The sequence below is a fragment of the Pleurodeles waltl genome, chromosome 9 (assembly GCF_031143425.1).
Source record: "Pleurodeles waltl isolate 20211129_DDA chromosome 9, aPleWal1.hap1.20221129, whole genome shotgun sequence".
In the NCBI taxonomy this organism is placed as follows: Eukaryota; Metazoa; Chordata; class Amphibia; order Caudata; family Salamandridae; genus Pleurodeles; species Pleurodeles waltl.
Genome location: NC_090448.1, coordinates 241,247,147 through 241,272,826, shown reverse-complemented (window position 1 = coordinate 241,272,826; position 25,680 = coordinate 241,247,147).

Genomic DNA, 25,680 nt, shown 5'->3' with positions numbered 1-25,680 from the left:
TCTTGCAGACAGTGCATGCACGCTGCCAAGGCTCGACCTAAAAAAGGATACCTTTCAACAACCAGCATTTCTGAATATCTAACACGTGTTTTCTTTATTATAACAATGTAATCAATCAAGCTCTCCTACTGATCTACTTCCTGCCACTCCATAAAAACAAATGCTGTCACATCTGGAAGCAGCTTCTAATGTGCAGAGTTTTTTAACACTTTGCTTAAACAAGGACTAGTTCACAGGAAAATGAAGAAAGGTATTGTTGCAGCTACTGAAAAAACACAGCTGCAATCAATTGATTCTGGAAATTTTCATCACTTCTCCACCAGACCCTGCTCTTGAGATAATTTAGAATGGGTGGTCATTACCCAAAAGTATTCATATTTGAAAACATGCAGTCTGCTGGAATGTCTGTAAGCAGGATTTCATCCAGAGATTAGTCCAGGCCAGTACCAATGACTACATCGGAAGACCTATGTTTATTGGTGAATATTCGAGGAGTAGCCAAAAAATACTCCCCAATTTAAAACATATGAACTAAGCAGTCATGGCTGGCGACTGAGAAAAGTGGCGGGGCAGGGGGAATAAAACAAAATGTTTTTAAAAATGTAAAAGAATAAACTTACATAAACCTTGCGCCGCACCGCCACTCTACGCAGCACTCCAGGCACCCAGCCTGCCCTGCGGCCAATCATGACGCTGCTCAAAGCAGCATTATGATTGCCTGGAGCGCCCTGGCTGTGCACTCCAATGCAGACTGGGAGCCTGGGCTTGCTCTCTCCAACCCAGCAACACAGTGCCAGGTTGGAGAGATCCCTTGTGTACCTGTGTGTTTGCCGGTCTGTGACGGCTGGCCAAACATACATGCACAATGAAGGGAATGCTCTGTGCACTCCCCTCAGTGCTCTTCACTCCCATGGCCCCGCCCCTTTAAAAACAAAACGATAATAAACATCAGTTATTATCGTTTTATTTTTAAAGGTTTGCAGCTCATGCTGCTGGTGGTGGGGTGGCGCTCCTCCACCATAGCGGAGGAGCCACCCCAGGATCTGATCACAACCTTTCTATGATGGTTAGCTGGATTTGTTCCTCAAAGCAAAGTTTCCTAATTTTCTTTTTCCTTTCTTTTTCTTTACTGTTTTTCATCTTCCTTTCCTTTTTTAAATCCCTTTCCTTTCTTAACTCCCGCTCTTATTTCATCCCTCCAGTTATAAAGGTCAGGAGGGCCTCATGTAGCTTCCGGACTGCACTTTGCATTGTACTGTCTTAGAACCATATTAGATAACGGAGGATGAACTGCATTGGTCTTTTTGGTCTCCTGAGCGGGGTTTGACACTGTTACTCATCTGTTCACTTGGCTTACAACCCTCCTTGCAGACAGATCTCAGATGGTCATGTGCTCCTCATTCAGATGTGCATCCTTTTCTATTAATTGTGATGTACTACAGGGTTCATTTCTTAGTCCACCATTATTCAACATTTACCTGTCCCCTCTTGCTGCCATCATAAGATCTTTCAAGGGCTTTCTGATTATATGTGCTGACGATAGAGAAATAGTTATCTCTATTTCTGAACAAGAAGACACTCCCAGTATAATCTTTCAACAATGCATGCTGGCAACAGCACACTAGATGAACAAAAAATATACAAAATGTAATTGAGAAAACACAAAAATCCTCTACTTTGGTGAGCAAGTCTCATCACGGGCCCCCCTGTTGGGCTAAGGATCCTTAGATCCTGCTATCGGCTGGTGCTACTTAAAGACCTTCTGTGAGCCTGCTTCCATCGTGAACATTAGTTTGGAACCTGTGCTGCACTTCAGTGTTCATTCAAATACTTTTTAAATCCTCTTGGAAATCAGATCGACTCCAGATTCCATTTAAGGATTTACTTACAATCTCCTAATACATTATGGTACCTGTATGCCTTGCCCAAGTGTGAGAGCTGGAAAGGAGCCTTTTGGAGTATCTCATTATACCTGGAACTCCGTCTTACCATTTCCAGCATGCCCACGTGCTCCCTTGCTTGCCTCACCTACGATGTTCAGAAACATGACCCCATCCGTGCCCCACTTTGAATTTTCATTCTGCCCTCTGGTTGCTTCTTGGAACCTCTGTGCATTCCTTCAGGCAGAAAGCTGAAGAAGCGACTTTAAATGCTCTTATTTTCACTGAGCTGCAGATAGTTCATGCCTGTTCTGAGTTCCAATCAACCAATGTGGCTGTGAACTGGGAGGTGACACTTAGGCCTGACTTTATTCAGATTTCATGTTTTAACTGCCATTACTGGGAGCTCCTGCTTTCTTCACCAGTTACCTCCACTGCAGAATCCTTCAAACGTGAAGAAGCCCAGATTTCTGAAACTGTTGTTTGCAGAGTCCTGGTTTCCTGGGTCTGTCCTGTGCAGCATTGTGCTTTATGTGTTTTTCTAGCTTCACAGTCGCAACTTTCGATCTGCTCACCCTTTCTTGCTTGATATCCTCATTTCTGTGTTTTCCCTATTGAGCCTCTCTGACCATATAGTCACTGAGTTAGCAATGGTTCCCTGTGTTTCCTTGTTCTGATGTACATTTCTGACCTTCTGTATTTGTGTGTGTTTAACCTATGTACCAGGAGGTGTGAGAAACTGGATCTCTAGTTGGCAGAGGTATGTACCCTGTCCAAAAGGTACCACAATCCTAGTCAGGGAAAGTCAGTTACACAACCTAAATTGACCTGTGCTCACACTCTGGTAACTTGGCACAGAGCAGGCAGACTTAACTTAAGGGGCAATGTGCAAAGTATTTGTGCAACACATACACACAATAACACAATGAAAACACCACAAAAAGACTCCATGTCAGTTTAGAAAAATATAGAATATTTATCTGAGTAAAACAAGACCAACACAACAAAAATCCAATCGGTGGAAGTCGAGATGTGAATGTTTAAAGATTAAATCAGAAATAGTGCTTAGAAGTCACGAGCTGTCAAAAGGTTACTTGAGGTCGCGAAGGACCGTTGAAAATCCAAAGTTCAGGCCAACTGCGATGAGGGTAAGTTGGCTATAGAACTCACATAGGGTCTGCTGAAACATTACCTTTGATGGAGCAAAGCGTAGATTTCGAGCGCACGATGCGTTGGTTCCGATCCTCACTGTCAGATCCCGCATCGAAGTCCATTGAAGTGATTGTGATGAGGTGTCACTGGGCTGCACAGAGCATTGTCGTCGGGCCACACAGGCTGTGAATCTGCTGTTGTTAAACAGCCTCTGTGTCGGTGTTGAGGGAGCAATGCATCAGAATTTCTCCTGCACTTGAGGCGATGCATCAGTTTTTGCAGAAATCAGCTTCAAAATTGCCTTCTGAGGCCCAGCGCTGGAGGGGCACCTCAGGCAAGGGTAGGACTCACAGATGGCAAAGTCCAGCAGCACCAGGAGAGTTGCAGGCAGTCTTTGATATTCCTGAGATGGCAGAAGAACAGGGGGCAAGCCAGCAAGCCCTTGGAGTCATTCTGGGTTCAGCAGGATGGGTTCAGTTCTTATCCTCAGCAGGGCAGAGATCAGCAGGTAGCAGGACAGCTCAGCAAAGCAGAAAGCAGTTCCTTAGAACAGTCAGTCCAGGCAGTGTGGCAAACCTTACAGCACAGCAGTCCTTTCTCCAGGAGCGTACTTTCCAAGTTCAGGAGTGTACTGGTTTGCTAGAGTCAGAGTCCAAGTCCTGATGTCTTAAATGTAATGTGCATGCTCAAGTGTCTGTTCAGCTGCAAACTTTCAAATGTTTAAAGTTGTATACTGAAATGTGATCCTGTACTTTTTTATTTGCCCAATGCATTTTTCTTTTCACTTTGTCCAAAATTATCTTGTTTTCAGTATATCATTCATCAAAGGCAAAAAAAACCTTTCACTCTCTCTCTCTCATTCAATCACTCTCTTCCAATGGCCCTCATTATGATGACTGTGGGATACCCCGCTGTCAACTGTGCAGACAGAAGACCGCCAGGGCGGCAAAGCCCTGCCGGCCCTATAATGATGTTCCAGCTGGGCCGGTGGGAAACAGGGCCGTTACATTGACACAGGCTCCAAATGGAACCAGAGCCAATGTGGCAGTGCGGCGGGTGCAGCAGCACCCATCGTGCATTTCACTGCCCATAATTCAGGCAGTGAAATTGCAAGACGGGGCTGTGCATGGAGGCCCCTGCACTGCCCATGACAAGTGCATGGGCAGTGCAGGGGCCCCAAGTCACCCATTGCACCAGCCTTTCCCTGGCGGCGTAAACCGCAGGAAAAGTCTGGCCGAAGGGGAATCATAATCCGAGGGCATCGCTGCCCTGCGGTTCTGAAACGCCACCACCGCCAGGCTGCCTGGTGGCCGGAGCCTGGCAGTGGCGGTGTTTCCACCGTGGTGTTTTTGCCACAGTCATAATAGGGCGGGCGGACCACTACCGCGGCGGTCCGTCCGCCACCGTGAGTCTGGCCGTCCATGGACCGCCAGATTCATAATGAGGGCCAATGTCTCTCTTTCTCATTTTCTCTTCTATTCCATTATCATCCCAGAGGTAGATTCTGAATACAATTGTTTCTCAAGTCACGTAGCTCAAATGTCAATATATCAAATGTTTGATTCAAATATTATAGTTATGTTTTGAGGAAACAGAGATAAAAGTTGTTGGTGGCCTAGTGGTTGAGGTCTTTAACTTTCACTCTGAAAGTAACAGGTATGAGACTTTGAGTCTTAACGGTAATATGTGTGCTCAGAAGCCTAGTCAGCTATGGAACTTTAAATGTTTCATTTATATATTGAAAGGTGATCTCAATATTTTTAATTCTCCAACACATTTTTCTTTTCACTTTAAGTATATCATTCACCAAAGGCTAAAATGAATTCTCAAATGTCTTGTCAGCTAAAAATATGTAAGTTATATACTGAAATGAGATCTTGTTCCGTTTAATTGGCAAATACATTTTTCTTTTCACTTTGTCCAGAAATATATTAAGTATATTCTACGGAAATGCCTCTTTTTTGCATGTCCACTTCCACAATTTTGAGCTGATGCTGCTGGTTTTTTCGACTCTGAGAGTGCACTGAGGCCTGCTAACCAGACCTCAGTGCCAGTGTTCTAACCCATTACAAAGTATATGTAGAATTGGCTATCCCCAATTGGCAGAAATTGGCTTACTTATAAGTGCCTAGTGTGCCGTACCCACGGTACCCACGGCACGTAAGGCAGACTGTCCACCCAGGGCTGTAGCACTGATTGTGCCACCCTGTGTGTGACAAAGTACAACATTGCTCCCAGCATGCCACTGCAGACCAGAAGGGCAGTTTTATAACTGTTAGTTTGACTTTGCCAGTTAAACCAATGGCAATGCTCCACTTCCCTTAACAAGATAAGTAAGTCTCCCTTTAGGAAGGCATACTGAGCTCTAGGGCAGGAATATTATATGTATATTATTAGGTGGGGCATGTATTTTGTTTATATGCAGTAACAGCAAAGCTTCCAAATTATTGTTTTGCTGTGGAAGAGTTACTAACCCCATTGGCTAACACAGAGTTACTGCATGACCAATCAGACTGGCTAATTTCTGAATAGTACTACCGAAATGGGAACTTCAGGGTATTAAGTTAATCATGGCAATAAACACAATTTGATACCCAAGTTGAATTTAATGTCACTCTTATGGAAAGGCGACTTCTCTTTTCCTTTAAAAAATCTTTTTATTGCAACTAAAACAAATAAGCACATGATGGCAGATGGCATATCACAATGCAGCACAGTCACAGCTGGGTTGTAACAGATATCCCTACAACAATTAGGAGGCCCACTATTCCTCTCTGCTGCCCCCACCCCACGGAAACCATAGCTTGTCTGGCAGTCTGCATCTCGATCTACAGTAGCAGTGGAGGTGAACATACCACCTTGGTGTTCATTCTATTTTCCCCATAGTTTGGACCATTTAGCCGGACAGCGTCTCCCCTCATAGACAACTTTCTCTGCCAACATGCACCAATCCATGTCAGAAATCCAGTTCTTGAATTTCGGTGCTCGCCCACGGCCCCACGACAGGCTACCCTGCACTTCACTAATAGGAGAGCCAGAGCCACATATTTTCTGGAGCCAGTGTCCATCTCCCCTGTGGGTCCCAAAAGGGCAAAAAGCAGGGTAGGTGTCAATGTCTGTCCCCGCATTGCGCTAAGTGTGACAAATACCTCGTCCCGGTATGCCTCTATCGGCCGACATGCCCATGCAAGAAGAATAAAATCTGCCCCAGCCACTCATCATCTGGCACACTTGTCATCATGGCAGAGACAATACCCATAGAGCCTAGAAGGAGTGTTGTAGATTCTGTGAAGGAACTTATAAGGTATAATAGAGAGCCGACTGCTAGGGGCGATCTACCCATCTTGCGCACAGAAGTATTTCCACTGGTCATCTGTAGGGGCAACCCCAACATCTGCATCTCATTGTGTGCATGCGGGTCCCCTGGTTCAGGTCATTTCAACTTGCGCTGTATGGCATAAGATGGAGACCAGATGCCATGGAATGTCCACCTATAGAATAGGAAGGAGAGTATTGAATGTGGGGGCTCATTAGCGAAATCAAAAGTGGCAGCTTTACCATTGCAGCATATGCTAATAATCAGGAATATATCTAATGAGGATGGCGGGTCAACTCCAAAAAAGTCATCCGAGAAGATGAAGGTACCCTCATGATATAAATTCCCACAACTCTTACACCCATGTTCCTGAAGGCATTCTCATGAGTAACCGGTAACAGTGGCTTGTAGGAAAGCGGTATAAGCAGAGTGTACATGAACTCTTTCCCTAGCTTGTGGGCCAAGCGTCAACAGGCATTCGAGGTACACACTATAGTGGATTCACAGTTAAAGAAGAGCCCAGAAAAGAGGAAAGATGGATGTGGGCAATATATAGCCCTGCTCTAATGCCAGGTGAGGTAGGAACAGGGTGGGCTTGTACCATTGGATGGCATAATGAGCCAGAGCGTACAAATAGTATAGCACCATGCCAGGTGCTTCAAACCCTCCCTGTGGAAATGTGAGAATGTCCCATTGTGGACAGGGTTGTTTGCCCGCCCATGCCAATCGTATCAACTACGTTTTGAGTACTTGGAAGAAGGATCACCCCAGTGATAGGGGTATGTTAAGATACAGGTATAAAACGTTAGGCAATATCACCATTTTCATTAGCGCAATGCAGCCGTTCAAAGACAGCCAGAGAGAAATCCAGGGAGTGATACGATCAGTAAAGGCAGACATTGCCGTGCTATAATTACATCAACTTCCCCTCTGTCTCTCGAGATTACAATCCTCAAATATTTAAATTCGGATTTAAACCAATCGAGGTCCGGGATAAACGGATTGTTGGCAGGTGTAAGTGGGAATATGTGTGATTTTTCCCAGTTAATCTGCATCCCTGATAAGCTAGAACAAAGTGGACAAATTCTCGGAGGACATCATTCAGACTAATTTGTGGTTCACGCAAAAAGGGCTGTATCATCTGAGTATGGCGAGATCAATAGATGCCTGGACGGTTAGCGAAGACCATAGTCTCGGTGACATTGTTGCAACCTAGCAGCAAGATGCTCTAATGGCAGGGCAAAAAGCAATGGGCTTGCACATGCCCCTGGTGATAGTGATGGGAGAAGAAAATTCACTGTTGATCCAGATTCTGGCCATCAGTTGTGAGTATAAGAGAGCTACCCATCCCAAAACGGACTTAGGAAGCCACATTCTACGTAATTCTATCTTTCAAAAATCCCACTCAAATAAATAAAAGGCTTTGGTGGCATCTAAAAAGACCGTCACTGCCGCCAGATATGGGTCTATGTCTTGCAGTATCGTAAATAATGTCCATGGGTTATGAGATGTGGATTGCCCAGGGATGAAGCTAGATTGATCGGGGAAAACCAAAAACGTCTTGAGGAGTATTAGCCGATTTTAGCCAAAATAATTACATCACAATTAATTAGAGATGAGGGTCTATTTGACTCACAGTAATCAGGTGATTCACCTGGTTTAAACAGAGCAATGATCACAGCCTCTTGGATAGAAAGGGGGAGTTGGCCTTCCTCCTTCACTTTCTGAAAGACAGAGCCTAGCACAGGCACCAAAGGGTGTACATAGGTCTTTTAAAACTCTGTGGGTAAGCCATCTGGTTCCAAGGATTTACCAGCCTGCAATTGCATATTAGCTTCCCTGATCTCATTTCCTGTGATTTTTTGGGCCAGAAAGCTTCTTTGGGCATCGCTCAGCCACCCCAAAGCTATGTCCTCAAGATGGGAGTCCGCATCTACGGGATTGGACAGCCTGCTGAGTGCTATAGAGAGACTCATAGAATAATGAGAAAGTGTGCAGAAAATCTGGGGTGGGTCGGTGAAGTTGTCTTTTATCATCCCTGATCTCTAACACTTCATTAGCTGAAGGTGTTTTCTGGCTCATGGTAGCAAGGGTATCCCCTGGGAATTCACCTTCTCTGTACGCCCGAGCTCTGACGTATTTGCCTCGGTGCTTAATTTGCACAAAAAATTTGCTGGTCTCCTCTGCAACATGCAGCTGCAGCAATTAAATTTGCGAGCACAGAATACTGAGGCAGCATAATCCTAAAGCCATCTTGGGCCTCTTTAATCCATTTACAGCGACTCCCTGCCCCTTCAGCTCACTCTTGCAGCTTTCTGCTTTCTTCCTTTGTGACACTTTTTCATTTTTCTCTTCCCCCGTCTTTCCGATATGTGTCTTTTGCTCACAGTAAATGCTTGAGAGGAAAAATAAGTGCCAGCCCTCAAAAACAAGTGCCGGTGCTCCACACCAGAAACCACCAGCTCAAATTAAGCACTGATTTGCCTCAATATAGGCTTTCTCTCTCAGCTACCTCCTGAAACTCAGTTTATAGCGTCCTAAGTTGCACGACTACCTGTGGAGTATCCTCATGTTGCAATTGTGGTTCGAGTTTTTTAAGTTCTCCTTCAGTTTTACACGGGTGATCATGCAATGAATGCAATACTCCCTCACTCTTGGCAATTGATATTCCACGGAGAGTAACTTTAAAGGCTTCCCAAACAGTGCTTATCTTAGGCACCGAATCTGTTGCAAGAAATCATTGATCTGTTGACGTAGCTCTTCTCTAAATAGGATATCGTGTAGTATACATGGGGATAACCGCCAGGACGCATTAGTGGGAGTGCGGGTGGGAAGGAATAGCACAAGCATGCCCGGGGAGTGGTCTGAACATGTACGCATGAGGTGAGAAACCTCCTGTATCCAAGGTCACATTCCCTGGGAGATGAGCCAATAATCCAGTCTCAACCACCTGTTAGGAACCCCTGAATAAAAGGTGGCATCTCTTTATAAAGGGTGTGTGGCTTTTCATGCATAAGGCAAGTTATGCTCCTCCATGATGTCTTTAAGATGGTGGACTGCAATGCTACAATAGGCGGAAGGGGTAATGGAGCAATCAAGTGCTGCATTGATGGTGATGCAGAAATCGCCCCACATAATACTAAAGCTGGGCCTTTATCTGTGACTTGGCCCCAGAGACAGGCAAAGAATCGGGATCATCTGTATTGGGGCCATAGCAGTTCGGTATTGCGACAGTATGGGAGTTCGGTCGACCCCACAAAATCAAGTAGTGGTCTTGTGAATCACTCAATGATCTGAGTGATATGTATGGTACCCCCTTACTGGTGAGTGTGACTGTCCCTCTCACTAAGAAGGAGTATGTAGAAAATTGACAGTGAGAGGCCCTGTAAAGGTTATACCTGTGGATTCGAATAGGTGTGTTTCTTGTAACAGGACTATGTGCATGGCATTTCTGTCCGGAGAAGAGAAAATATGTCTATGTTTGCGCTGGTTTCTGAGGCCTCTAATATTCCATGTGATGCATTTATTCGATGTGTAAGAAGATGTAGTGTGTGCACTAATAATAGTGTGTGTACTAAGGGAGATTGCCGGATCTGAGTAGTAGAGGTTAAGTTGATGGATGGTGGATGCGAGATAGCAAAACTTTCAGTGTGCCATCATGTAAGGTTCAACACGCATGTAATCACAAACGTTCCCAATTCCCCCCGGACATACTGACAGCCCAATCAATCAGGAAAGTACCACCCTCCCAAGCATGCCCTTTTAAGACTATAAACTTAGAACCAGTCATGGCATTGTGGTTCACCGCCTAAGGACATCAGCTAAATGAAAACGAGAGAATAATAAAACAGGATCAGTTAATATGAACAGAACTCTGCAGTAAGTAATATAAATTAAATTTCAACAAACGTAATCAGGTGTAACCTGTAGAGGCAAACCACAGAGTGGGCAGAGGTCATCCTCGTGAAAATCACGGGTGTCTAGGGGTCAGCTGTGTGGTCTCATCTTTACACAAAACATCTAAATAAAAAATGGGAAGGCAGTAGTGGCCACCCAGAAGCACAGATATGGTTCATCCAGACGACTGACAAGTTATGATTGATAGCTGGAACGGACTTCCTTGTTAATAAGGGGAGTATTTGCATTGGCTACGTCAGCCCAGTTCAGAGGCTGGTGAAGAATATCTGGATGATCATGCAGGTGATTTAGTTGGTGTGGTGTGAATTTTGTGCTGGCATAGGAAGTCAGCAACCAGTTGTGTGTTGGTAAAGAAGTGATTGTTCCCCTTGTAGGACATGCGCAGGTGGGCCGAGTATAACATTGCGTAAGGAATTGTGGCTTGCCGTAGTTTCTGCTTGATGGGTATGAATTTCTTCTTGCTTCTTGGACCGCCATAGTGAAATCTGGATAGAGGGCCATTTAATTTCCTTTGAAATGTAGGGAGCGTTTTTCTCTTCTGAAGTGTAGCACAGTGTTGTAGTCCCTACAATCAAGGAGTCTGGCTGTAATAGGTTGAGCAGGGGCTGCAGGTGGTGGGCGAGCCGATAGAGTATGGTGCACTCACTCAACTGCGAGCTTGGAGGAAGAATCTGTGCCAAACAATGTGGTGAGCAGTCTCTAAATGTAGTCTTCCATTTTGCCTGTGTTCGTAGCTACTGGCACACCTAAAATGTGTAAATTATCGTAGCGAGATCTTGCCTCGAGGTCTTCACTTTTTGTCGCTATGAGTTTTAGGACTTTTTCCATACTGAGCAATTTGTTGCCCTGAGCCGATGTAATATCTTCTACAGACGGTGTCCATTTTGGTTTTGATAGATGTCAAACTTTGTTACATACCTACCAGTAGTTTTTTCATTTTCACTGAATCAATGAGCACTTCCAGAGTGGAGCTCCAAGTAGGTATATGCTCAAATCCCTTGTCAGGCGCTCAATTTGTGCAACAGAAGTCAAATTGCAGTTTGGCTTGTCACCCGTCAGTTTTGCCCAAGTTGTTTGTGGAGATTCGGTGGTTTGGTGAATCAGATATTGGCACAGTAGGAGGTGTAGGAACTGTAGGATATCGATTCAGTGTGTCGGTGACTGTGAGTGGTCTATTGATGACTCTCACACACAGGTCCTCAGCAGCCTGGTCCCGCCTTACCCCCACCATGCCTCTATGGGAGGGCATGAGCAGACTCAGGCTTCTTGAGCATTATCCAGCCTTATAAGCATGATAGCTTCTGATTAGCCTTGCAATAGGAGTTCTCTCATTCGCTCAACCCCCACAATGCCCAGACTGAGCAAAAGTATGGGAGTCACTAGGTTTGTGTGAATGGCTCCTTCGTTCTGAGTGAATCCTGCACAGTGGGATCATGTGGTATAGAATTGGACTCTGGGGCCACACCTCATTCAGTATGTCTTATAAGTGCAGAGGGCCTATATCTGTTCAAAATAAAGGCAAGTGCTGAATTACATGGGGGCTAGAATCAGTTTCCTTGAGTTCTGCCAATGTTCACATTCAGCTGTTGTAAAGAGGTCCCATTGATTAGTGTGCGCTTATTGCAATCTAAGGTTATCATTGCCACCATCTTATCACTTGTATTTATTCTTGTGGCCTGGCCTAGTCCAAACTATTTATTCACCAGGTGTGATTGTGCTTGCAGATCTCCTGTGGGGGCCCAGCAGGTGCCTGGCCAAGAGTGGCAGTCGCATGGGCCCGCCAGGCCGCTCCAAGAGGTGTGGCCCCACTCGATTAAGCACCAACACTGCTGGCTTCAGTGATGGCACAAGGCCACTCAATAAAGCGACTCTCGGCAGGCCCACGGTATCACAGTCCTCTCCTCTCAGCATCTCAGCAGGGGCCAAACACCTACATCAGCGCTCCCGGGAACAGCCACACATGATTGAACTAACGATCTGCCACTCTGCCCCAAACATTCAGGCAGCCGCCATTTTAGCTCTGCAGCACAGGCAGCTTGCACTTCGTTGTTCAAGCGTGGCACTGAGGAGAGGGGCAAAATAAACAGCGCTACCTGTGCAGTATGTACATAGGAAGCGGATTTCTGCCTATAGCAAGCCAAAACAGGTTAGATGAGGCACAATGATGGTTTCTCAATTCAAGTTTTTCAAAAGACAGTTTTTGCCCAGTGGTTAAGGTCTGTCACTTTGATGGTCAAGGGTTCAAGACTTGGCATTTCAGTACTAGCATTCATGCTCAAATCTGTGGTCAGCTATAAAGTTATATACTGAAGGATGATCTCCTTCTTTTTAATTGCCAATTATATTTTTCTTTTCACTTTGTCCAGAAATATCTAATTTTAAAAATATCATTCACTAAAGGCAAAAACATTGTATCTCTCTCTTGCCCTCTCTTTTTCAGTCAGTCTTTTTCAATATCTCTCTTTCGCTCTCTTTCTTTCTCTGACTTCCATCATATTCTGGGATTGAAGATAGGGAGAGAAAGAGAGAGAGATTCTCAATACAATGGTTTCTCAAATCAAACATTCCAAAAGGCAACATATTGAATTTTTTGTTTTGAATTGTATAGTTATGTTCGGAGTCAAGCTAGTAAACAGTCAGGTATGGCCTGGTGGTTAAATTAAATGTGCGAGCTAAGGTCCTAAGCTATCACTCTGATAGTCAAAGGTTTAGTTCTTGATGTTTCAATGGTAATGTGCTCATTAAAACCTATGGTCAGCATAAAAAATCAGGCACTTAAGTTATATACTGAAGAGTGATCTTGTTCTTTTTAATTGGCCATAAAATTTTTCTTTTCATGGGGTCTGACCTATTTAATTGTAACTATATCAATAACCAAGAGCTAAAGAAAACAGCTCTCTCTTGTGCTGTCTCTCTCTCTCTCTCTAGCATTCTCTTCTAAACTCTCTCTTCCTCTCTCTCTCCCTCAATCATTTTCTTTCAATTTATCTCTCTCTTTCTCTGTGTGTCTTCCATCCCATTCTGGGATGGGAGAGAGCGGGAAAGATATTTTCAATAGCATGGTTTCTCACTTCAAGTTTTTCTAAAGTCAAAATATCATATGTTTATGTAAAATATTATAATTATGCTTTGAGATGAGACAGTAAAGAGTCCTGTGTGGCCTAGAGGTTGAGGTTATAGTATCTCCTTCTAATGGTCAAGGGTTTGATTCTTGGTGTTTCAATCGTAATGTGCATTCTCAATCGTCTGGTCAGCTATAAAACTTCAAATGTTTTAGATATATACTGAGAGGTGATTTAGTCCTTTTCATTGGTCAATACATGTTTATTTTAACTCCATACAGAAATATTTATTTTTAAGTATTTCATTCATCAAAGGCTAAAACAACTTCCCTGTCTCTCTATCGTCCATCCCATTCCGGGACAGAAGACAGAGAGAGAGAGAGATTCTCAATCCAATGGTTTCTCACCTGCAGTATTTCAAAAGCACCTTGAGACCCTCATGGGTGAGAAGTGCGCTTCACAAATCCCTGATTGATTGACTGAATATATTATTTTTTTGTTGGTTTCAGATTTATAGGTGTGTTTTGAGGAAAGCGAGCAATGAGTCAATGAAGGACTAGTGGCAAAGGTCTTAGACTGTAGCTTTGATAGTCAAGGGTTTGAAGCATGGCATTTCAGTGGTATTGTCATGCTCAATTCTATGATCAACCACAAAACATTAAATGCTTAAGTTATATCTACTGAGGGGTGATCTACTTCTTCGTAATTGCTCATCACATTTTCCTTTTGCTTTAGTCCAGAAATATCTAATTTTAAGTATATTATTCAACAAAGACAAAAAATACTTATCTCTTTCTCGCTCTCTCTTTCAGTCATATTCTTCCAAACTCACTCTTTCTCTCTCTTTCTCCGAAAAAAGAGAGAGAGATTCTCAATACAATGGTTTCTCAATTCAAGTATTTCAAAAGTAAAAATATTGAATTATTTATTTGAATATTATCATTCTGTTTTGAGGCAAGCTAGTCAAGATTAAGTTATGCTGTTCCAACGTACTATAACATACTAGGAGACCTAATGTCTCAGGAGCAAGAGCCCTCAAGCATCACAATGGTTGGCCCGTTCTTACGGCTTAGACGCAATTGTAGTTCACCTCAGGAATTCGACCATCAGGCTGATGCTCTTCAAGAGAAGCTTCATGAACGCCATTACCCACCAAGAATTGTTCACCAGGCACGAAAAAGAGCCAGGAACAATAATGGGGATGCCCTGCTAACTACCATTGATAAGGGTCCTCAGACCAGGCTAACATGTGTGTCTACTTACACTCCCCTATCTAACACGATCAAGAAACTGATTAGTAAAAGATGGCCAATATTAACGAGTGGTGGCCATGCTGTTCCAAGACCCCTCTTTGCATTTAAACGTACTGCTAACATCAAGGACATTGTTGTTCACACCCGTCCACGTCTTCCATGTGATACTCCCTCTCAAAAGACACTGTGGGATCTCCCCCCAGTGGAGGGTCATCACCCCTGTGGTAATTGTAATGTCTGTCCCCTGAACAGGCATCTGACGACACTGGATCTAGATCCTATCGGGACCTGGCATCTTAAGAAACATACTAACTGTAATACTAAGAATTGCGTCTATATGATAACGTGCCCTTGCGGTCTACGTTACATTGGCATGACCACACGACCTGTAAAAATGCACTTAAAAGAATACAGAAGCAATATTAGATGCAAAAGAGTCACTACAAAACTCTGCACACATTTGTTGGAGACCCCACATATCTTTGATGGGTGATTTTAGAGGCACCCAGATTTTGACCTAATGACACTGGGGCACTTTTTAGGACTGAACAAAGGTGGGTTTTCAAACTAGGGACCAGCAACCAGGGTTTGAATGACGACATTCCGTGGACTTCACTTTCATAAATATAATTATGACTCATGACTCGTATTGAATCTACTGAAGTATTGTTTGCGACAATGATTTTTCATGTTTTAGAATGTGACACACAACAAAAATCTGACGGGCTTTAGCTGGCGAGTTTTTGATTGACTTTACAAGATGTATGTCCGCTGTTTGATAATATATTGCAGTGCTGATGAATTAAAACTAATAAGTGTCCTTTTTAATATAGGACACCTACTGTATATATAACTATATTTATGCCCCTCCTTTAACGATAACTTTGGTCAATCTGAGTAATTTTGGCCTTATGTGTTGGGTTTTTCGTTAAGGAAGGTCCCTTCCTTTAGTTTTATGGAAGGTTGCCCTTCCATTATTTTTGTGGACCCTCGGCCCAAACCGACTTGAATTTTGAGTCCTTCTTTATTATGATGCCAGTAGATGCGTGCAACCCGGAAGATACTTTCACTTCTGTGCACCGCGGCGTCTACATATGGCTCTGACAGCGCTCATTCCAGTTTGGTTCAGGAGCGCTGTCCAGAGGGCAGGTCCATGATGCTGGACCGTCGACGAAATTGTGAGTACCACCTTTTCAGACATGACAAAGGGTTTATATGTTAACCCTTGTTTTGTGCAAGGAACTTTTCTTAATTTCTCCGCTTTACCTGATCTGGTAACACGGGTCCCGGATTTTGGAACATGTGTGTTCTTATTGGTTATTCTAACTACGGGGTCTCTCTGTGGAACACTCAAACAATTAGTTGTGGCATTGATGTACCCCTTTTGTGCAAGTGAATTTTCATTTGTCTCTAATACACCACTTTTTTTACTATGCACAGCGTCTATTTGAGTCCTTGGAATAAGCTTCCCAAGGGCCCTGATCTCAAATTGGGGTTGGTAAGCCAGATTCTACGTATGTTTCACATTGACCCATCACATATGTTTTTCACTAATGCACCCTTGTAATCATAACTTGTGTATCTTTGGTGTTTTTACTTTTTGTCTTCTAGGGTGACCTCCTCTGACTTAGCTAGTTTGCTTGATGTAAGTGACTGTCTATTTAGCCTACCTTAGGTTCTTCTATTCCTAAATTTCTGTATTATTTGGAGAAGACGTGTTTATTTCTGGTCCTTATGAAGCGTCAATGGATCCGGCTGGACCGCAGACGCGAAACATGTTGACCCTGGTTTAGAGGCACCATAATAGTTGTAGTCTTCTGTGGTTTTTGCTCTTTGAAAGTAATTGAGCATTATAACTCAATTTGTTACTTTCCTGGTTGCTTTTAATCTTGTCTTCATCCTATTTTGAACTGATTAAAATTGTGATGTATCTTGTTGGATGAATAACCAATTTTAATTTCCTATTTTTTGCTCTCTCCACTAATGTTTGGTCTGTATAGTTTGAACCCACCAGTCATTATCAGATCAACACGGCTTAGAGCCCCCTACCGGGGAGCCCGTCAGGCATTGCAGCGCCGGCCTGGCGTGGAGCATTCCCGATGATGATGCCAGTCATCCATTGTGATGCTTGAGGGCTCTTGCTCCTGAGACATTAGGTCTCCTAGTATGTTATAGTACATTGGAACAGTGTACCTTTGTTTAAATTACTTTGAGTGGGAGACTGTACACTGGACCATATAAACCTCCCGGTCCCTCCCCCTTCCTTGTATTTAAAGATTAAGTTATGGCCTAGTGGTTAAGGTCTTAAACTATCACTCTGATGGGCAAGGATTTATTTCTTGGTGTTTCAATGGTAATGCTCAAACCTCTGGCCTGCAAAAAATATCAAATGCATAGGTTATATACTGAAGGGTGATCTTGTAGTTGTTAATTGGCCATTAGATTTTCTTTCACTAGTCCAAAATATTTCATTTTAACTACTATATTGTCAAACAAAGGCTAAAGAGAACACATGCTCTCTCTAGCATTCTCTTTCAATCTTCCTCTTTTTCACTCTCTGTCTTCTATCCCAGAATGGGGTAGAAAAGAGAGAGAGAGAGAGAGAGAGAGAGAGATATTGATTCTCAATGCAATGTTTGGTTCAAATATTATAGTTATCGTTTGGGGCAAGTCAGTAAACAGTCAAATCTGGCCTAGTAGTCAATGTCACTCTCACTCTGAGGATCAAAGGTTTGAGACTTGGGGCTATATTTACAAGGCCCTTGCGCCACATTAGAGTCATTTTTTGTACACTAGTGTGGCTCAATGAGGCAAAAATCACCACCTCGTATTTCCAAAGAGGCACAATGCTAGTATTGCTCCACCTTGCGTTCTCTTGCACCACATTATGCCTGCGCCAGGCATAATGTATGCAAGGTGGGAGTTCCGGCAATAGGAGGCCCGCAAAAATGGTGCAGTGAAATCTACAGGATTTCATTGCACCATTTTTGGCGTCATTTTTAATGCCTGCTTAAAGCAGGCATTAAAAAGACACACCTATTGAAATCAATGGGGCTCCTTGCACTTTGCTTCACTAGCGTCAAAACTTTTGACACTAGTGGAGCAAAGTGCCACAATAGCATAACAAATGTTGCCGCTATTGGCCTAACGTGAACCATGGTGTCGTTAGGTGGCAGTGAGGGGGGGGGTGCAAGAAATATGGCGCATCAGTACTGATGCGCCGGATTCTTGTGAATCTGGGCCTTGGTGTCTCAATGGTTATGGCCATGCTCGTAAATCTGTTCAGCTATGAAACTTCAAATGTTGACGTTAGACACTGAAAGGTGATGTTGGTCTTCTTAATTGGCCAATAAATTTTTCTTTTCACGTTAGCCAAAAATATTAAGTATATAATTCATCAGAAGCAAAAAAACTCCTCTCTCTCAACTTTTCTCTTTCAATTACAGTCTTTCTCTCTCTGTGTCCCTAGCTCTCCATCTTCCATCCCATTTTGAGAAGGAAGACAGAGAGAAAGAGATTCTCAGTTCAATGGTTTCCCAATTCTATTATTTCAAATTTCAACATATCAAATATTTGTTTAAAATGTTATAGTTATGTTTTGAGATGACACAGTAAACAGTCAGTTGGTGCTCAATGGCTAAGGTCTTATACGTTCACTCTGAGTGCCAAGAGTTGGTGTCTCAATAATAATGTGCTTGCATAAAATCTGGGAAGCTTCAAATTTGTAAGTTATATACTAAAAGGTGATTTCGTTCTTGTTAATTGTCCAATACATTTTTCTTTTCACTTTGTCCAAAAATATATCATTTAAAGTATAGAAATGTCTATTTACCCAGCAGCCAGCAACTCTTGGCTATTCACCCAGCAGTCGGCAAAATAGTACATAATCTCTGCTGTTTAGTCAGCCATTGACTAAATAGTACAGAATATGTACAATTTGGTCAGCAGACAAAAAAACAGGGTGAAGGGAGCTTTTATTTAGCCTCCCACAAAAAAGGGACCCTAGGCAAGTATAGTGTGGCGAAAGTCTTATAATGGGATGCAACATGTGTAAAGCATTTGAAACTGAGTGCATGCATAAATGTACAATATTTTGTAAAAAGATAAGCGCATGAATTAAGCTAATCTGTTTAATGATGAAAACAACGCTAAAATCAATTTTGAATACAAACTTTTATTTCAATATTCTAATTTGACATGTAGAACTCATGTAGCAATCAAACAGAAGCTTCAGTATATGGCACATGGAAATTTTGTGCTTTCATCAGGGAGTCATGGTTGTCAGTAAAGCACTCTGAGTATGGTTTTAAAGCATTTTACATAAATGTTTATTCATTCATGAGAATACATTGTTTTTTTAATTAAAGTTCATGATGCTCCTTTTCATGATTTTCTGGGGCTTTTTATGGAAGGCCTTCTGCTAGGCTTCTGTTTAAGGGGGATTGTGCTTGCTTAGTATTTCAAATGTGGCAAAACAGCAGCAGTCAACAAGCAGCAGCAAACAGGTAATGCAGACAGATAGGGGGGATCTGAGCCCAAAGGCAGGGGCACGTACATATGGTAATTGGTGCTTGGTGGCACAGTGCTTTGGGGCAAAGAAAAGTGAATGAAGGAAAGAGATATGTAATGCATGTGGGTAATTCACAAGAGGAGTGAACTCTGCGGCCTGTAAATGAGCACACTTTTTCATACTGTTCACCGAGGCAGAGTAGGTTTTAGGCACTGATACTTATTGGTCCCATGTCATGTACGGCCCCACACATTGACATTTTAGCCACCTGCACATGCACCTTGAATGGTGGTTTCGATTTTAACATGTTAAGCAGTGTTTTAAGTGGGAAAGGTCCTGTCTCTACTGAGCCCTCATTCCTGTACTTGACAGTGTTATCTCAGAAAATGAAATCTAGAAGCCCACAAAAATGGTGTGATAGGCTTGGAGGTTGTTCCTGACTAAAGTCGTTGTGGTGGGGGTGTTGGGCAAGAAAGCAGTAGGAGAAGGATGAAAAGTAGAAGAATAAGGGCCAAGAGGTGGACCACTAGAAGGGCTTGGATGACCAGAGCCACAAGGACCAGGACAAAATCAACCAGGCCAAGGTAGACCTAATGTATAAGGATCGGGGTTACCAATGCCAGAGGGGACCAGTAACAAATACTTTGAGAAACTGGACAATGAAAAACAGCACCAGGCAAGCAGGGTGAGAAGGATCAGTAGGGCCAGGAGGATGTGGAACAGGGGGTTCTGCACTTAGTGGGCAAGAAGGACCAGAGGTAAGAGGAACAGAAAGCCCTGGACCATAACAACAAGGAGAGCTATGAGGTCCTGTGCACACCGCCTAGGACCACAGGGATGAGGATTCAACCAGAGCCAGGAGTAGCACACCCGAGTAGATAGACCAAAGAGGACCATGAGACCAATGGAGAGAAGGACCAGAGACAAGAGGGCCAAGTCCACAGACATCAGCTCAATGAGGACAAAGGACCAGAAAAAAAAGGACCAGGAAGACCACAACCAGAAAGGATCAGGACTAGCAGGACCTGGAGACCTGCAATTAGAATGACCAGGGGGTTATAAAGGATGTGAAAATCCACATCCAGTGAGAAAAAGGTCAAAAGGTCTAGTAGTGTCAAACTCAGAGGGATCCTAAACCACAGTGACAAGAGCTACATGAACCAAGGTGAACCATAACATAAGAAGTAGGAGGACTAGTGCCAGAGGGAAGAGGAAGACCAGACCCAATAGGACCATTGATATCAGGACCATGCTAGAGAGGCCCATGGTCAGATCGACAATGACAAGGTAGAATAGGCAATCCAGGAGACCATGAGGACTATTAGGAGTAGGTGGGGGGCAGAGAACCAGGGACTAGGAGGGATAAGAAAACCAAGTTAGTGGAACTAGCATCAGAAGACCTGATACATGAGGGCCAGATAAAGAAGTACAAGAACGAAGATCAGGACTACATTGATCAAGGTGGCCAGGATCAAAAGGATTAGCAACAAGCCAACATGGGGACTACATAAAACAGGGGATCCAGACCAGGAGGACTGATGGACAAGAATTAGGGGAAGGATAATGGAAGGGTTCAGAACCAGGAGCCTGTGAAACAGGAGACCCAGGTTCCAAATGACTAGGGGCAAGAACACATGGGAATGATGACCAGTCAAACCAAGATCAGGAAGTACAGTGCCAGGAAGTCCTTAGAGTAGCATGAACCAGAGGTCAATGAACATCAGAACTAGGAAATGCTAGGATGATTCATGACAGGACAAGTTACTGCAGAACCAGTGACCGTAAGGAGCAGGAAGACAAGGGCTATAAGGATTAGGATCAGATTGAAGAGAACTAAGAAGACAAGGACCTGAAGGGTAATGGTCAGTATATCCAGGCTACTAGGATAAGCAAAACAGGGATTAGGAAGACTGAGGGGGCAATATTAAGGGTACCCGAAGACCGAGCAAGAGGAATGGGTAAACTAAAAAGATCATGACCAGGAGGATCGGAAACAGGGGTTAGAGCAACAGGAAGATCAGGACCAAGGGGGCTGGGCTCAGATTACCAAGTGGGGCAGAGCAATCATTACAAGTAGCAGGACCAGGGATTCTAGGTTCTGAGGCAAGAAGGCTAACTAGCATCTCAAAGACCAGATGGAATGGACAGTGGTGGGCAGGAGGATCAGGACCAAAATGACCAGGCTCAGGAGGACCTGAACAAGGAGAATCTAGATCAGGAGAACCTCGATCAAGGGTTGCAGTACCAGTAGAACTAAATGGACAAGGAACAGGTCCAGTAGAAAAAGGACAACTCAAACTAGGAGGACAAAGACTAAGAGTGCCAAGGCACAAGAAGCATGATGGACCCGGATCTGCAGGCCTAGGAGGTTGATGTTGAGAAGAACCAGGGCAAGGTGACTAGGACCAAGAAGATCCCAAAGGAACAGGGGCAGGTGGGCTAAGACAGGGGGAACTCGGTTCCATGGTGGCCAAAAGACATATTTTATGATAAAAAACACAATAGGATAAGAAGCACCAGGGTGACCAAGTCCCAAGAGACCAGGACTAAGATAGCAGGTTGGTCAGGTCCAGGATAACCCAAACTATAAGGACAGGACCAAGAGGATCAGAAACAATTGGCACAGAACCTCGAGAAGGAAGGACAAGGACTATGAGAGAAACAAGAATAGTATGACCTTGGCAAGAGTGCTCTATAGCGGAGACCAGGGACACATGCAGCCAGAGTCAGAAGGAAAGGTTCTAAGAGGACCAAGGAACAAAGGGCTAAGAGGCCTAGAAAGATCAAGGCAAATAGGTTCAGGACCTTGAGTTCCAGGACCAGGAGGACCAGGGTGAGGAGGAAAAGGAGGATCAGGAGCAGGGATATCAGGATCAGGATGATCACAGCCTGGAGGTCCACACCAAAAGGCTAGGAACAGGAATGCCAAGAAGATGAGCAACAGGATGGCAAGGCCCAGGAGGACCAGATAAATGAGGACCATGATGCCTTTGTGCAGCAGCACAAGGACAAGCAGCAGGAAGATCAGGGCCAGGAGGATAAGGACCAGATCCAGGAAGACAAGATCTAGGCCAGTAGGGCCAGGGGCCAGAATAAGCAAGGAAGACAAGGATGTCAGTAGCACACATATCAGGAGGACCAGAGACAGGAGGACCAAAAGCAAGGAGGATTAAAAAGATCAGCACCAATAGGATCAAGAAGAGGCCTAGTCATGCCGGGGGATCATGACCATAGGACTAGGGCCCAGTGTACCAAGTGGAGCAGAAAGACCCGGTCCCCGGGGGTATCAGGGCCACGGTGAGGAATGTCAGGAAGACTAGAACAGCCACAGCCAGGGAGACCAAAAGGACCTGGATGTCCAGGAGGACTAGGACCAAACTGACAAGGCTCAAAAGCACCGAAACAAAGGGAACCAGGACCAAGAGGGCCCATACCATTGGGTTCAGTGCCAGAAGCGGAAGGACTATGAAGATAAGGTACTGAACCAGGAGGCAATGTGTGGTCCAAAGTAGGAAGACAAGAGCTAAGAGGGCAAGGCCTAAGAGGGCCGGGACACAAGAGACCAGGCAAACTGAGGGGACCAACAGGGCCTGGAACTGATGTACTAGGAATCAGATGAGCAGGGTGACAAGGATCAGAAGGCCCAGGTTAAATGGACAAGGGTCAAGAGAATCAGGAAAGAAAAGAAAGAGGTAAAATAAGGAGACCTGAAAGGCCCAAGATGGCCAGGGGACCAAAAACAAGAGGACAACAGGACCAGGAACTGATGTACTATGAACCAGATGAGCAGGGTGAGAAGGATCAGAAGGACCAGGTTAAACTGACAAGGGTCAAAGAATCAGGAAAGAAAAGAAAGAGGTAGAAGAAAGGGGCCTGAAAGGACCAAGATGGTCAGGGGGACCACAAACAAGAGGATTGGGTATACAAAAACCCAAGCCAGAAACAAGGATCGAGTCTGGAGGGCACAAAACCTGGAAGAGAATGAGGACTGTGAGGACTAGGAAGACCACTGCTTGGCACCTAGACTGAGAGCGAGAAAGACTTGGAGAACAGGATCTGAAGAATAAAGAAGAGATTGCCTGGCAAGCAGAGCCAAAAGGACAAAAGCTATGAACCAGGATAAAGAGGACTAGTGGGACCACAACCAAGGGGACAAGGAAGCTCAATTCACAGTGTTCCAGAGTTTCAGGACCTTGGATACTAGGACAAGCAGGTCCAGGATGAGGAGGAAAAGGGGGACCAGGACAAGGAAGGCCAGGATGACTGGAGCCATGATTTCCAATCTGGGTGGCTAAGAACAGCAAGAACAGGATGGCCTAAAAAAGGTGGAACAGGATAAAGTGGACACGTTAGTACATGATGACAATGAGCAGGTGGAACAGGACCAAGAGTGTCATGACATGGAGGAAACCTAGAGACAGGTAAGGTGTAGGTGGACTAGGGCCATGAAGACCAGGGATCAGATGGAGGGATTAGGTAGGCGAGAAGGATCAGAACAAGCAGGACCAAGAACAGGGCTAGGAGGACCAGAGAGGCCAGAACCAAGGAAATAGGACCTGAAGTGGAGTAGAAGAGCTAGGAACTAGGGTATTAGGACCAGGTTGGTGAGGATCAGGGGAACCAATGGGACTAGACCAGGACCACAATGACCAGGCCCAGCCCAAGAGGACCTAATAAGGAGGATCAGGACCAGTGGAGGCAGAACTAGGTGGAACATAGGACATTGACTAGAGCAAGGAGAATCAAGATGACCCAAACCAGGAATTATAGGAGTGCCGGCACTAGGAGGACACCTATGTGATTCTAGGCCACATGTAGTTGGATATCCCTTTTGGAAATAGACTTATTCATGTTTATACTACTAACCCTAGACACCCCCACCTCTCCAGCCCATGTTTAGAACTGGTAGTTATGAGGCTGCAAAATGAATAAAAAGCCAGGACTGTTCCACACGGCTCTCTGAGTGGAGATGACACAGTCTGATTGCATTCAAATCCATTATTTGATACATGAGAATGCCCATTCCCCACCCATGGAGCGTCTTCTCAACAGAGGGTAATGTAAGGCACAAAATTGTGCTGTATTGCGTTACTCTGGATTTATTAAGCCATGCAAGGTGTTTTTGCGTGACTTAGTAAATACCATTTAAGGGCCTGTGTTTCCTTGGGTCGTCTTGCTTGAAAACAAGGGCAACACACACTCTTAGTAAATCTGCCTTTAAGTGCAAAGAAGTAATACTCCTTGTGTGATGAAAGTCTTAGTGCTTGGACCAGTGGGATGCCTTTTGCATGACGTGATGGAGAGTAGCTACAGCTTCCCTACATAGCAGGAGTGCAATGACTGCATCCCTGTGGCTAGAGGGAGGACACCCAAAATTGAAGAAAGGTGGAATGGAAAAAAGGCTACCCAATGAGGTCCTTTTTAGCTTTTAGCAATGGGCTGCTGATTAGTTCATCCTGAGTGATGACATAGGGTAGATGATAGAAGTAAGGGATAGGAAATAGGTTTCTCTTGTTAAAAGTGTTTCTAAGCAGTGCTGCCCTTTTGTCTTTGCCTGATAACTACTCAGAAAGGTTGATGACAGCCAGGTGCTGAGATCTCATGCTTCATTATTTCCTTGTTTTGGGTACTTCTGCTTGGAGCCAGTACTATTTCTTCTTCCGTGAGAGCTATCACCTAGCACAAAGACTGTGTCTGAGCTACAGCCAGGAAATTACATTTGGAAGAGAAACACCCCAAATCAGTTCTGGAGCCTCAATAGTGGATTTACATCTCCTGTCTGGAAAATGAGTAATAAAGTGGAACTGTGAAATAATTGATGAGTAGGTCACAAGAATGAAGGCAAAATGTTTATTCAGTCTTATTTTTCACAATATTTGCAATAAAATCAATGAATAAAAATGTCTATAAGTTTATTTTCTTCTGTGTCTTTGATGCCTATACCCCTTTCTCTGATATGATTGGAAACTTCATTCATATTCCAATGCCATTCAGTTCATTTAAATATAGTCCCATTCCTTTGCTTGTGGCTTCTCAATAGAATACTTCCTCCAATGGCCCGACAAAGTATGGGCCATAGATGGAAGAACTTTGTACCCTCTACCCTATTTACAGTAAAACCTGACTGGAAGGGACAGGAAAAATTAATGGTCCCATCAGCCTTGGAGAAAACTCCAAGTGTGTGGGACCATTACTTTGTTTCTTTTTCAAAAACAAACTTCTGCTTTGGAAATTTGTTTTTGAAAAACAAACATTTTTATGAAAGTTTGCTAGCCGTCCATCATGTCTGACTGTACTGTCTTTCAAATGTTTCGTGCATAGACAGCAACTCCCCATGGCAGCACTTCCTGTCAGTGGGGAAAGTTGTCCACAGGGCCCACGGACAACTCTAAATTTGGTGGGAGGAGGCTCTTCAGGGTATCTGAGGTATTGTCCTCCGCCACCCTGTCGGAGTTATCTCCATCCTCGAAACTCTAAATCAGGTCCATAGGTTTTCTTACTTCGGTAATGAGATTGGAATGAAACCTCTCAATTACACTGTGTGGGTCACTGCATAAGAGGCCCTATGCAATTGTTTCTATTTTGCTAA